Consider the following 14,894-nt stretch of genomic DNA (forward strand, 5'->3'; position numbering starts at 1 on the left):
CTTATGGTGGATTTGAGTTGTGCTTGAACAACCTTACCAAAGTTGCTGACCTGAGTTGGTTCAGAAACAGGGTTCGGAAGGGGTAACTTAACATAACAGGTGTATTTGTGGATTGCACGTCCACCCCAAAGGGGTATCTCTTGTCACTTTTTACAGATAGCAGATATTTATGGTTTCCCAACTGAAATGGTATTCATTTTATCAACCTCGGAAATATGAAACGTTGAGTAGAGATGCCAGTATTTGAACCAGGGGTGTTAGGTTCAAACGCAAATTCAGGGAGTAGCTGCATGAATCCAGTCAAGCCACCAGAATTGGGTGGATGACTCTTAGTTGAACGATGCAGAAACTATCTTGGCGCACCGCCGCTACCGGAAAAGATACGGGATGAAGGGTACAGTACGCTTACAGGGGAGGGACATTAATTCCATACATTATTGAAAAGCAAGAGCACAAAGTACATTGTTTAAGGAATAGAATAGTAAAACGTCCCTTCGTGTGATGAGGCAGTGCCAGTGCTGGGGCACTGGGTGAGAGATGTCGGAGTTTGTCTGAGAGCCAGACTCACAACACCTCTTGTAGGCATGAATGATGTGCATAGGGATTCATTACATGGCAAGTTGTTGGGGTTCTTCCGTGACCTAATGATAGAAATCCACGGGGTGCCATGGTGTCTGAGTTGGCAAGTCAAGACGAGGTTAAATGTCTTGGGGCTCAGTGTTAGAAATTGAGGCGCTGGCTAAATGTGTTTCCAATGGTATTTTGGCAATAGTGATTCTCTGTAGTCACCAGATGTGAGTCACCATTAACCAGACTTCTCTGCGATAGAGGGGACAGGGCCATGTGGCAGGCTGCAGGCCTGGGTTCCGCTAGGAGTAAAACCTGTGTCTTTCACACAGTATCATAATTAACAATAAACAGTATTGTAGAGTAAGAAAATCACAACTGCTGAAAACAAAGTGTATGTAATAACAGCTTAATATTAGACCTAGAAGGTGGTATTGACAGTTTTGTGCAATGGTCGTAAACCCATGGGTGGTGGGGCAAGGAGTGGACTTGAGTGAATTGTGTGGCAAAACGTTGAAGCAGTGAGCAATGGCTGATAGGGCTTACTTATAAATGTAGAGCACCAAACAGCTTTAGCTCAGTGTCTATGGCACAACCTCTGGAAAATTCTTTTAAAGCACGTCTTGTAAGAAGCATGTCAAATGGTTCTATGAAGACGTGGCCAAAGTAATAGCTGACATCTGTTCAATAAAAATGAAGATCAGCCATCACACTAAGTGAGTGCAGGATAACATTATAAACACACTGTGTACAAGCACCAATGAGAAAACCACAAATAAGAAGAGATGACAAATCTCACATACGGATCTTCTCAGCAGCATCTTAGCAAAAGGAACTTTTTGGGTTATGCATCAAGTCTTGGTTTCTCCTGCTCTGGCATTATGGGTCATTCCTGCTTTCCTCCCTTGAAGGTCTGTGAGTGTTTTCATTCTACAGCTGCTTCATTTTTTGGATATATTCAAGCCGGTCAAATTCATCCTAACGTCTTAGTCTGGCTTCCTCTAATCCAGTACTGAATTTAATCAGTTCCTCCTCTTTATAGGTGGTGCTCCAGTTCTCTTGACCAACCATTAGTTGCACTATTCCTCAAGAAGGTGAATTTTGGCAGCACTGATCTGCTCGCTACTGAACAACTTCTGAACGTCCTTATGAATGAGAGTTGTTGGAGCAGCTGCAGGAATTTCTTAAAGCAAGCAACTACCTGGAACTCTTTGATAGGTCTGTACTAACCATTCTCCTAGATGCCTGCAGCTGGAAGTGAATAGGGTCTGTGTGTCTGAATTTAATCAGATCATTCAGTGGTAATCAACAGTGTTAACTATACTTCAGTATTTGATCTCTGTCATCTTTTGAAGAAAGGAAGTGCTTTTCACCTGTCAACATCCTTGTTCAGAAACATAAATCCGAACTGCTTGCTTGTTGCACTTACCCTCTAGTCTCCAGTGCTTTATTTGTAAAACAAAAAAGGGCCAGGGCCCTCGTCATACGGCCGCTGCAACGTGCACCACCAATTGGCTCTGCCAATGACAATGCCAAAACAACTGCTAACCATCTCACTCCTACAAGTGTGACAGCTCAGACTATCCCAGGGTCCCCAAAGCTATGAGTGTCTTGGTTTGCAGGTATTAATCATTTTTAATGTATATTAAATTCAGATTCAACTGTTGTGCTTATCTCTAGATTAAACAAGCAGTGCCATCATGTGGCAGACTATTATACATGCCAATGTTTACAAGTGCTTGTGCAGAGCACCAGAAACCACCGGCTCGAATTGAACACTGCTAGTCTCCATAACCAGAGCATACTACGTGATTCTTCTTGCTTACGTTTTAGGACAAGACCTTCTGTTTTTACTAAAATTATATATATACACGCTATCGCTCTCTCTCTCTCTCTCTCTCTCTCTCTCTCTCTCTTTCTCTTTCTCTCTCTCTCTCTCTCTTTCTCTTTCTCTTTCTCTTTCTCTTTCCCTCTCTCTCTCTCTTTCTCTTTCTCTTTCTCTCTCTCTCCTCCCTCTCTCTCTCCTCCCTCTCTCTCTCCTCCCTCTCTCTCTCCTCCCTCTCTCTCTCCTCCCTCTCTCTCTCCTCCCTCTCTCTCTCCTCCCTCTCTCTCTCTCTCTCTCCTCCCTCTCTCTCTCTCTCCTCCCTCTCTCTCTCTCTCCTCCCTCTCTCTCTCTCCTCCCTCTCTCTCTCTCCTCCCTCTCTCTCTCCTCCCTTTCTCTCTCTCTCTCTCTCTCTCTCTCTCTCTCTCTCCTCTCCCTTTCTCTCTCTCTCTCTCTCCTCTCCCTTTCTCTCTCTCTCTCTCTCCTCTCCCTTTCTCTCTCTCTCTCTCTCCTCTCCCTTTCTCTCTCTCTCTCTCTCTCTCTCTCTCTCTCTCTCTCTCTCTCTCTCTCTCTCTCTCTCTCTCCTCTCTCTCCTCTCCCTTTCTCTCTCTCTCGCTCTCTCTCTCTCTCTCTCTCCCTTTCTCTCTCTCTCTCTCTCTCTCTCTCTCTCTCTCTCTCCCTCTCTCCCTTTCTCTCTCTCTCCCTCTCTCTCTCCATCCCTCTCTCTCTCTCTCTCTCTCCATCCCCCCTCACCCCTTCTCCTTTCAGCCAGCACTCTTCATCCACTGGTCTGTTGTTCTTCCATTCACATTTTTCTTCCACCTGCTACAGCTTGAGGCACAGGGTCCACCTGTGAATGATGACCTGTATTCTTTTCACAAGCAGAACATCCATAAACAAAGCAGTTCTTTTCAATGGTAGTGACGACTATGACAAAGTGTCTTTGAAACAAAAAATATATTTGCTTTTAGTCGGTGTTTTCTTTTTTCATACTGGTGAGGGCCTTGCAGCGTACCCTACAATAACGTTTTGCAAACTGATGACATGACATAAAACAAGCTTAAACAAAGCCACAAAGCTTGCAGCCCACAACAGACCACTAGGCTATGCCAATACTTTGTCAATATTCATCTCAGTAGTCTTGCCTACTGTGTGGCTTCCTGTTCTAGACACAACCGACATGTAGCTAATATTCATCCCAGACCATTCTCTTTTACCTAGTACCTGGTTCTCTGGCTAATTTCTCTGGGCTTTTTTATCGCTTGTGTCTATTTACCATCTCTAGTCTGTTTTAGCTTATGTTCTGGCATCCATCAAAGGTCCTCCCTTACTTGCTTTTGCCATGGAATTGAGTGCTGTTGTTGGATCATGTTTGGACTATGGTAATAGCATGTGACAGGCCCTTTCTGCATACCTTCTATATACTGTGCATCTAGAATATAGTGGCATGTGCACTTACCAAACTGGTAAGCAAAAGTGCATCCCTTCTGTCCCTGGCACCCTCCCCTGGCACCATATTTGCCAGTGAACAGTATTTAAATCACTTTATTGTGGGGACAATTATTCAGTGCTAATACCAGCCTTCTGGAATGGTCATCCACAATCTGCCTAAGTCATAATCAATTACTTCAGTTACTGCTACTGCAGATGTAATGTTTAATCATGCTGTGGTTTCGTTGTTTCTATACATTTATCTACCCAGAGCTGTTTGTAGAGCACCTTCAGCGCACAGTGACTGGACTCCATGACACAGGCGTTTCTCTCAATGCACAGAAATCTTACCTCACTCCAGCGCAGAGGTTAACCTTCATGGGAGTAGTGATGGACATGGCTGCCTGAAGGCCTTTTCGTCCTTGGAGGAACATCATGTATAAACTGGAGATAATTCCAATCTTTCAGATTCAGATAGGTGATCTCTGTTCTGCACAACTTACATCTGCTTAGTTCCGTGGCCTTAGGCTTCCTGTTGGTTTCTCAAGCCAGAATGCAGATGAGGGCTCTTTTATGTTGGCTGCAAAATCCTTGGCTCCCACACCAAGGGAAGCTTTTGGCTCAACAGTTAACCTCATTGTATTCTGGTAAATTCAGCACGCTTACTTCAAAGTTGCTGCTCTCTACTACTTCTGCTCTCCACTGATGAGGGGCTAAATCCAGAAATATGTGTCAAGAGATAACAGCACTACTTGCACCAACTTTGGTGAAAAACTACAGCAACTTTCACGTAAGAGTACTGCATTTATCAGAATGCACTGGGGTTAACTGTGCTGGGATGAGAGGCAATGTGCTCCCTTTCCCCTTGTGTTTAAAAGATTCCCTTTAGCTAACGAGCTGATGAGCTCACCTGGAATGCACCTGTGGAGTCATACTGTGCCCTGTGAAAACTTGGGCAGCATTTCAGCAACCCCAGATGACTTTTCTCCGCTTGCTCTCTCCTACCTCTGCTCTCTACTGATCAAGGACTAAACCCAGAAACCTGTCTGGAGATAACAGCACTACCTGCACCAACTTTGGTGAAAAGCTACAGCAACTTTGAAGGAAGTGTACTGCATTTGCCAGAATGCAGTGGGGTGAACTGTATGAGAGGCAATTTGCTCCCCTTCGCACTTGATGAGTTAGTGTTGTGTCACTATAAGATCCCAAAGCATGCAAACGTGTTGCGTGCTGTCATTGTTACCGTTCTGACATCTACATTAATATGGTGGACAATGTGCCAGAAGAATATCTATCCATCAGAAATATTGTTACCAAAATTAAGTAACTTTTTCTTTGCATTTATAGTTTCATTGATGGTCATTTCATTGGCTTTTGTCCAAAATGTATACATTATTCTCTGCACAACAAGTTCTGCCTTCTCCGATATTATCTATATTGAAGACAAGGATGCATGCCGGCTCTTGAAAGCGTTAGTATCATAATGGCACAACGTATGTGGCATTGTAAAGGAAGGGTCAGCGGATCATGGATTTAAGAGCAACAGATTAAGATGTGTTTAGTCACGGATCGGATGTGTCTTTAAACAAAACTGTGTGTAAATAAAAAAGTTCCCAACTTAAAACCGTCTCTTTACCCTTCATAGTGGTGTGGTAGCCCAGTGGGCCTAGGTGATATGACATTGCACAGTAAATGGGTTTCTTTTTGGTTAAAGGTTTTTGATGAGAAACTTTAAACATACAAGTTGTTACATTTCACAACAGCTATGTTAATGACATCAACAGTTATTATTTAACATCTCTTCCTTCGCTAGCAAACTTTGGAAGTGACAAAGGTCAGGCTTATGACTGTCAGTTACATAAAGATTCATGATACTTAGATATTGGAAGTCACAACTACTTTTATCTGCTAGGTGTCCCCTAAAGAAATTAGCAGATTTCCAATTCGGATTGGGCAGAACAATTCAATTGTCTTTAGTCATTCACTCTAAAATGGCACCCCAGTCATGGCCAATCAATCAATCAATTACATCATTTGTATAGCGCGCTACTCACCCGGAAGGGTCTCAAGGCGCTCGGGGGAAGGGGTTCGAACAGCCAGGTCTTGAGTTGTCTCCTGAAGGCGAGGTGGTCCTAGGTCAGCCAATCATTCTTAGATTTCCCCATAAGGCAGATGTATGCTCCTTGGGAACATATACCACTTTTTCATGTATCGCTTTGTGTCTATTTGCCCTGGTCTTTCCTGCATAACATGGAAATCGTTCCCTTGGCTGCAGTTATAATTTGGTTGTACAAGATCCTGCACCCATTAACACAAAATATATCCCAGATATCGCATCCTCCCAAAAAAACACTGATGGATGCTCAAGAATCTTCATTCCACAACCTCTAAAATGGTGTCTTATTTTCTGACTTCCCTGCAAATATGGATAAAGTCTCCCCTCTTCCTCCACCTTCTCCTCCAGACCCCCAACCCCTCACTTGATCGAGATTTTTGTGAAGATCTTTGCACCCTCGCTGATTGGGATGATTACTCTTTCAAAGCACACGTGTTCTTCATCTGATTTGGGCATGACTGAAATCATGGTTTCCAGCGTACGGTGTTTTCTCACGTGTCTGCAGAAATCAATTGCTCAATCTTTAAAATGGTCAATACTGGCTCCATATTTTTGTAAAGAGATAGTGCAAAGCTGTTTGGCCCAAAGGAGGCTAACATACATACGTAAAGCGGATGTCTTTAAAAAAAAAAAAAAAATCTTCTTGGTAGTAGGGCTTGTGCTGCACTGATGCGTAGGAGCAGTTAAAGAAGCTGCATTTTCCACTGGTATGCAAATCACCCTAGCTCTGTGGTTGTCTCTGCCCTTTATGAGGAGTTGCAAAAGTCTTGAAGCAAGGTAACTTTCCTTGGTTTTTAGTCTACTGTCCTTGTCCTTCTGAATATTTTTGTAGGCCCTGTTCTGCCTGGCCTCCAACTACACTTGAAGTACTGGGCATGTTTTGGTAATTTTTTTTCATAAAAGACCTGCTTTGTCCTCAGTAAAACTTGCCATGCTTTATTTAAGATTTGTTTTAGTTGCAGCTTCAGTTCCTTTAATCTCTTATATGTTGAAAATTGTTGTGTACGAGGCATATGGGCTGTAAATCGTATACTTGTGCATAGATCGCCATCTGGTGTTGGGCTCGGATGATTGCAATTTGTTTTGGTCTTGGAAGAAGTCTTTTGTAGTCACGAGGTAGGTGACTCCTCCTTAGGGCGATAGTGAGCATGGGCATAGACTCCATCTCCAGATTGTTTTTTCCGTCATCTGGTTCAGATGAGATTTGCTGCACTCTGGGTCGGTGTTGGTTTCGAACCCCCCCCCCCCCCCTTTGATGCGCAATTCCTCTACTCGACGGTATTGTCTCGATCGCGTTTCCCTTTCGACGCGTATCTTTAAAAACTAACTCCTCTACCTCGAGCTTCGACGCGGGCCGTTTGGCCTCTCCGCGCTGACCACGCCTGCAGTCATGGAAAATACTTCTTTAAAAAAAATGCCACAGGTGCGGTGCTAAGTCCCCACACATGGATTTGCACGAGGTTTGTAACCTCTGCTTCTCCCCAGAGCACGAAGACAAGAACTGCGAGGCCTGTTCATCTTTCAGGTCGAAGAAAACCATCCATGATCGTCTGACTTGACATCACGAAATGTCGTGCGGAAGCAGCTCTATTCCGGACATCTTCGGAGCAGATCCCAATGTCCAGCCGGAGCAACAAGGTGATGAAGAAGACATATCCGTCTCCGAGGCTGAAGACTCTGACGTCGAAGAGGAGACACTCACCCCAGCTAAGCGGTCTGTGAGTACCGAAACCCCTCTCCTAAAAAACAAACCTAAGGCTCTGGTAACACCCTCGCCCTCGGGTTTATACCGACAACGTGTCTCAGACGCCCCGCCCTCGGGCCCGGCTATGAAACCTAAACATAAGCCTTCCGGCTCGGGCTTGAGCCAACCCCAGTCTGGTGCCGAAAATTCACCTATGGCACGGAAGCACAAGACCAAAGATGTGCCACGCCCTACTTCTAGGACAAACAGGAAAAATCTTCGGAGCCGAAAAAAGTCCTGTAAAAAAAACCCTAAGGAGTCCAAAACCCCACAGAAAGCCTCAAACTCGGTCCAAAGAACATTCTGACCCAAAATCTTCAGCACCCAAAAAAGAAATTTTTGCATGTACCTGATTTTTGGGATCCAAAACAAAAAACTCTCTTTATTGACCCAGGGACTGGCAAAGTTGTCACCATCCTCCAAAAAAGAGGAAACTGGACACTTCAGAGGAATCTGAAATACCCTTGAAACGAAAGGAGATGAGTACTAAGACCTCCCCACCTCCTTCTCTTCCTCCAGTTGATCCAAATCTTCTAATTTCTTCCTTCACCACACTCCCCACAACATACTTTTTCACCTCAAACATCCGATACTGAGGATGATCAAACTGACAGGGGAGGGAATATAGATACACATGGGGATGATGATGCACATGCCATCCCACATGACGTAGACCCTTGGGATGACTTCAACACAGATGCCGACCCACATAATGACCCGGACCTCTATCCATCTAGGCCATCACCACCACATGACAATATTGGGTTTGCCCAACTAATCAATAGGGCTGCCCAATACTGTGGGGTAAAACTACATTCTGATCCCTTAGAGGAAGACTTTTTACTTGAAACCTTTGCACCCTTGCAAAAGTCCACACACACCCTGCCAATGTTAAAAGGCATGCTCAAACATGCCCCAGAAGTTTTTAAATACCCTGTCAGAGCCAGGATTCCTAACACCAGGATAGATAAAAAATATAAGGCAGCTCACAATGACCTCATTTACATTAAAGATCAGATCCCTTTGGATTCTCTTGTGGTGTCTAATGCACGCAAGAGGGCAAACTCACAGAGTACAGGCGACACCCCCCTCCTGATTAGCAGAAGTGTCTATTAATTTTGAATCCTTAACGTATTGCGTCACAGGCGGCAAATCATTGGCAGATTGCCAATGCCCAAGCTTTATTGGCCAGATACGACAGGGCTCACTATGACGAGCTTGAAAAGCTCATGCAACACCTTCCCGACCAATACAAACAAAAGGCCAATGACCTTATCCAAGAGGTTAAATTCTTCGCAAACACCTCAATTAAATGTGCGCTCCTCGCGGCTGATACCGCATACCGCGCCATTAACACTAGCGTTTTGTTGCGCAGGCATGCTTGGCTCCGGGTCTCCGGGTTCAAACAGGTGCAATCTGCTATTTTAAATCCGCCCTTTGATCAAGAGCATCTTTTCGGGCTCTCAGTTGACATATCTTTAGAAAAAAAGATACGGAAACTAAGTCCACGGGGGCCTTACAATTCCCTTCCCCTATAGGTTCTTTTCGCCGCTCCTTCTACAGAGTTGTCTCCAAAACCATTGGCTCAGAACATCCCTCTTCATCCTATAAGAGCCCCACCCAAACGTCCTCCAAAGGATACTTTCGCAGAGGCTTCAGAGGCCGCAATGGTAAAGGAAGAGGTCGCGGCAACAATAACGGCACCTCCCCTACCACCAAACAGTGACTTCCCTGCACTTCCCCCCGATCATCCCACTCCTGTTGGGGGATGTCTATCACAGTTTCTACCTGTCTGGAATTCAATCACAAAAGACAAGTGGGTAAGACAAATTATCCAGTATGGTTACTGCCTGGAACTCACCTCTACCCCCTCCCCAAACATTCCTCCCAGACAACGCCAAATGTCCTCGGAACATCTAACACTTCTCAATCAAGAGGTTCTCTCTCTATTACAAAATCATGCAATAGAACCAGTCCCCTTGCCTCACCAAAGCAAAGGGATTTACTCCCTCTATTTCCTAATTCCAAAAAAGGACGGATCTCTCAGGCCCATATTGGACCTCAGACCGCTAAATCTCTACATTCAGTTGGATCACTTCCACATGGTCACTCTTCAACAGGTGCTCCCACTACTTCAACAAGGCAACTTTCTCTCCACTCTCGATTTAAAGGACGCCTACTTTCATATTCCCATTCACCCCGCTCACAGAAAATATCTCAGGTTCGTGATAGATGGTCAGCACTACCAATTCAAAGCCCTCCCATTCGCGGTGACTACAGCACCCAGAGTCTTCACCAAGTGCCTCGCAGTAGTTGCGGCCCACTTAAGAAGACAACACCTTCATGTCTTCCCTTATCTCGACAAGTGGCTCATAAAAGCCAAGTCACACAGCAGCTGTGTGCAACACACACACAAAACAACCCAACTGCTTCACAGCTTGAGATTCACAGTAAACCTCACCAAATCCCACTTCCAACATGCAACAGTATCTAGGAGCTACAATAGACACTTCAAAAGCTCTAGCATACCCCAACCCAGTCAGGATAAGCACCATACAAGCTCTAATAGCAAAATTTCAGCCTCAACACTCCCTCCCAGCGCGAGTGTTCATGCAGCTTATCGGGATGATGGCCTCTTGTATTCTCATGGTCCCGTATATACGAATCAAAATGCGTCCCTTACAGGAGTGTTTGGCACGTCAGGGGAACCAGGCTCAAGGTCAGCTAACAGATCTGGTGTTGGTAGACGACCGCACCCATCGCTCTCTGCAGTGGTGGAACACACAAAACCTTTCCAAAGGGCGGCCGTTCCTCGACCCTGTTCCACAGATAGTGCTAACAGCAGACGCATCACTCACCGGCTGAGAAGCTCATCTTCAAACCCATACCATTCAGGGCTTATGGACCCCTCAACAAAAACAAATCCACATAAATTACCTGAAATTGTTGGCGATCTTCCTTGCTTTGAAATCTTTTCAACTCCGCCTTGTAAACAAAGCTGTCCTAGTCCGTACAGACAACATGACAGCAATGTATTACATACAAAAACAGGGAGGGACACACTCTCTGCAGCTTTCACACCTAGCTCAAAGCATATGGAGATGGGCCATTCCGCAAAACACCGCAAAACACCTCCCAGGAGTACACAATCAGATTGCAGATCTACTCCGTCGCCAAACATAGCAGATCCAAGAATGGGAACTTCATCCTCAAGTTCTGCTTCCATCCAGAAATAGACCTGTTCGCCACACACCAAAACACAAAATGCCCAAGCTTCGCATCCAGGTATCCACACCCATTGTCCAAAGGCAATGCGCTATGGATGAACTGGTCAGGTAAATTTGCTTAAGCTTTTCCGCCTCTCCCACTCATTCCGCTAGTGGTTAGGAAACTCAAACAACATTCCCTCACAATTATCCTCATTGCTTCAACAAGGGCCCGACAGCCATGGTTCACAACCCTCTTGGAACTATCAGTAATTCCTCATCAAAAGCTACGCCTCTCACCCAAGCTTCTCACTCAGATCCATGGAGAGATAGGGCATCCAGATCCCAGTCAACTCAACCTTGCGATCTGGCACCTGAAATCTTAGAGTTTGGCTACCTTAATCTCCCGCAGACTGCATGAACATCATTAAAGAGGCAAGACGTCCTACCACTAGAGCTTGCTATGCCGCAAAGTGGAAAAGATTTTAAATTTACTGCACAAATAACAAAATCAACCCACTAGATGCTTCTATTCAAGACATCATCTGTTACCTTTTTCATCTACAACAATGTAACCTAGCGTTTATATCCATTAGACTACATCTCGCGGCGATAGCAGCCTATCTCCAAAACAGACAACACTTGTCTTTGTTTAGGGTACCAGCTATCAAGTCATTTATGGAAGGACTTAAAAGAATAATTCCACCTAGAGTTCCACCCTCTCCAGTATGGAACCTAAATGTGGTACTTACCAGGCTCATGGGTCCCCCATTTGAACCTATGCATAAATGTGAATTACAATTTCTCACCTGGAAAGTAGCTTTCCTGGTTGCCATCACCTCTCTGAAGAGTCAGTGAACTCCAGGCATACAAGAACTATTTCTACAAATCCATCATAACAAAGTTGTTCTGAGCACTAACCCAACATTTCTACCTAAAGTCTTCTCTGCTTTCCACCTTACCAGTCTGTAGAACTCCCAGTGTTTTTTCCTCTACCAGACTCAGTAGCAGAACGGGCTCTTCACACGCTAGACATAAAAAGAGCGTCTTATTACATTGAAAGGACAAAATCCTTTAGAAAGACAACTTTTTGTGGCTTTCTCCCCACATCATAAAGGCAATCCTTTCTCAAAAACAGGGATTGCAAGGTGGATTGTTAAATGTGTCCAAATATTCTGTGCTAAAGCCAAACACACCTTAACCATTCCCCTAGGGCTCACTCCAAACGTAAACTAGGGACATCTATGGCATTCTTCGGGAACATTCCACTAGATGACATTTGCAAAGCAGCAACTTGGTCTACACCACACACGTTTACAAAACACTATTGTGTAGACGGTTAGACTTGAAAGCAAAACAACAAGCTAGTGTGGGCCAGGCTTTATTAAGAACACTTTTCCAAACCACTGCAGCAGATACAGGTAGCCACCGCTAACGAGGTAACTGCTGTACAGTCTATGCACATGTATACTATCTAAAAGTCATATGCTTCAAACGGAAAATGCTACTTACCAGTATGCATCTGTTCTTGGCATGTAAAGCTGTAGATTCATATACGCCCATGCTCATAAGTTTTATTATATAATTCTCTCTTGCAATTATTTGAGTGTTGCAAGATACCCCCAATTAGTCCATTGCCGGAGTAAGGTTAGCATGTGGTCACTGCCTGTGCATGAGGGGGTACATGCAATTGGAACAAGTATTTTTGTTCCTTTGCATTGCTGATCATCCTTGCATTTTCCAACCTCAGATACTCCAGCTACCATTTAAGCCCCACTGCTTGTCCTTCATTCGAACTCCTGTCCAATTCTCTGGACAGATCCATATGTAATTTGCCATCAGTCAGAATTGTGCCTTCGCAAAGGTTTAACAGCTTATTCTGAAAGCCTGCAAGCAACTGCCCCTCACCCCTTGTGACAGGGCGGATCCCACAGCAACCATTCCCTTTTGCTGTGTTCTCCATCTCTATTAACGAGAAGTAAATGTAACAAGATGATGGACGAAGTGCTGAAACTTTTCAACCACTCACCCCCAGTCACAGATCTGGATTTAACTCCTCTTTCTTTTGCTCACTACACCACCCCAGCTTGGACCCAGCCAATGCAGATCAGTCTTGCCCCTGTTCCTCATGGGAACAGTCCAGCCTGAACTGCCAGGCCGTGTCCTCCCTGGATTGGAAACAGAATCCTGGAACCGGTTTCAGGGTGTTACCCTTCATCTGCCAGGCTAGCTTGAATCCAGTGGCATATCGAGCAGGGAACCAACGTCTGGACTTACCCGTGGCCGTTTAGGGCGAACATAGCAAACACAACAAGATGATGGACAGAGTGCTGAAACTTTTAAACCATTCACCTCCAGTCACAGATGTGGGTTTAATCCTTTGTTTCTTTGCTCACTTTGCCACCCCAGTTTGGACCCAGCCATATGCAAATCAGTCTTGACCCTTTTCTCTTAGGGAGCAGGACTGATTTGCATATGGCTGGGTTTAAACTGGAACGGCATGGGAAGCAAATAACAATGGATTTAGGCCCAGATCGCCGTACTGGGGTGAATGTTTGACATAGTATAGCATTCTGTCCATCAATTGTTCTTATTACTGAGAAGTGCTTAATACTAAAGAGTTGTCTATGGTGAGAGGAGAACACTACCTTCGAGCAGGCAATTGATGTCATCTATTCCTGTGACCAGGGAAGGAAACCTCACCAAAGGTTGATAACCCAAGGTTGTTGGCCATGTAGTGCATAACTGGATGAGAGGAAGCAGAAGCTATAAACACCAAAAGAAGCAGCAGTGCAGAGTAAACAGTCAGCCAGTTGGTGGCTACGGAGTATCGCTCATCCTCACAATTAACTGACATACAAATGAAGATAGGAACAGCAAACCTGCTCGTAAGGGGTTCAGGTAACTGGCTGACAGCCGCTATCTGCCTTTCGCTAACCTGCTACACAGAAATCAATCTGATGGAACAGTTACTTTTTTATTTATTTATTTATTTATTTATTTCAAACTGTAAACAATGGTCACATATAAAAAGCAGTGCAGATTGTATACAGCATATCAAAGTGTTTAGAAATAATAATCGATCTGACACAGTTTCAAAAATAAAGGACATAGGTACTTTAAGCATAATTCGATTAGAAAGCTCTATTATTATTGCTCCAATTCTCAATTGGTTCCCAGATCTTAATACCTTGAGCTCTCGCCTTCTTCCCTTTACAAGCAAAGATCGCCTTCTCTTGTTTGTTTGTACATACCTAACAACCGGGCAAGCCAAACCTGAAAGTTGGGGGGGATCTACATCCTTCCAACGAGCTGTTAAAATTATCATGTATACAGCCGTCCCCAAAAAGAGGCATGTTTCCTCCTCCTTGGTGTGCCTCAGTGTATTATCATATCCCAAGATGTAAAGGGTAGGAGATTCAGCTATTAAGTGCCCAAACACTTCCCGCCAAAAACCTGCTATCATACCTCTCAGAACTAAAAGTTTATCACACTCATATAACATATGGAGTAAATGTGCCGCGGTTTTTCCACATCTCGGGCATTCTGATGTAGCTCTTTTCCGCCAAGAGTAGAGTTTAGCAGGTGTAAAGTAGAGATCGTATATAGTCTTATACAGCTGAGCTTTCAGATTAGAAGTCACAAACCGCTTCATTAAAAGGGTTAATGTCATTAACCCTTTTAATGAAGCTGTTTGTGACTTCTAATCTGAAAATACACTGAGGCACACCAAGGAGGAGGAAACATGCCTCTTTTTGGGGACGGCTGTATACATGATAATTGGAACAGTTACTTTCTATAGAAATCTACGCATAGAAATTTCAGATTGCAGGTTCTGGTGCCTGAGGTGTTTTATCATTACGAGGTTGACAAAATGCATTACATTGATGTGGGTAACATAACAACTGCTGTTAATTTCTCTACAAAGCCAAAATGTTTATTCCAACTAGAACTATTTTAAACGAGCTTTGGTAAAGCAATAGGTCTCACCTATGCAAGATCTGTTGG

General features: G+C 44.3%; 1 protein-coding gene across 2 annotated transcripts in view; it reads left to right on the plus strand.

Moving 5' to 3' along the window:
- Positions 1–14,894, plus strand: part of DNAJC3 (DnaJ heat shock protein family (Hsp40) member C3) — a 251,902-nt gene that overhangs the window by 162,147 nt on the left and 74,861 nt on the right. The gene's annotated exons all lie outside the window — the stretch shown is intronic.

Source organism: Triturus cristatus, chromosome 8 (genome assembly GCF_964204655.1).
Source record: "Triturus cristatus chromosome 8, aTriCri1.1, whole genome shotgun sequence".
Lineage (NCBI taxonomy): Eukaryota > Metazoa > Chordata > Amphibia > Caudata > Salamandridae > Triturus > Triturus cristatus.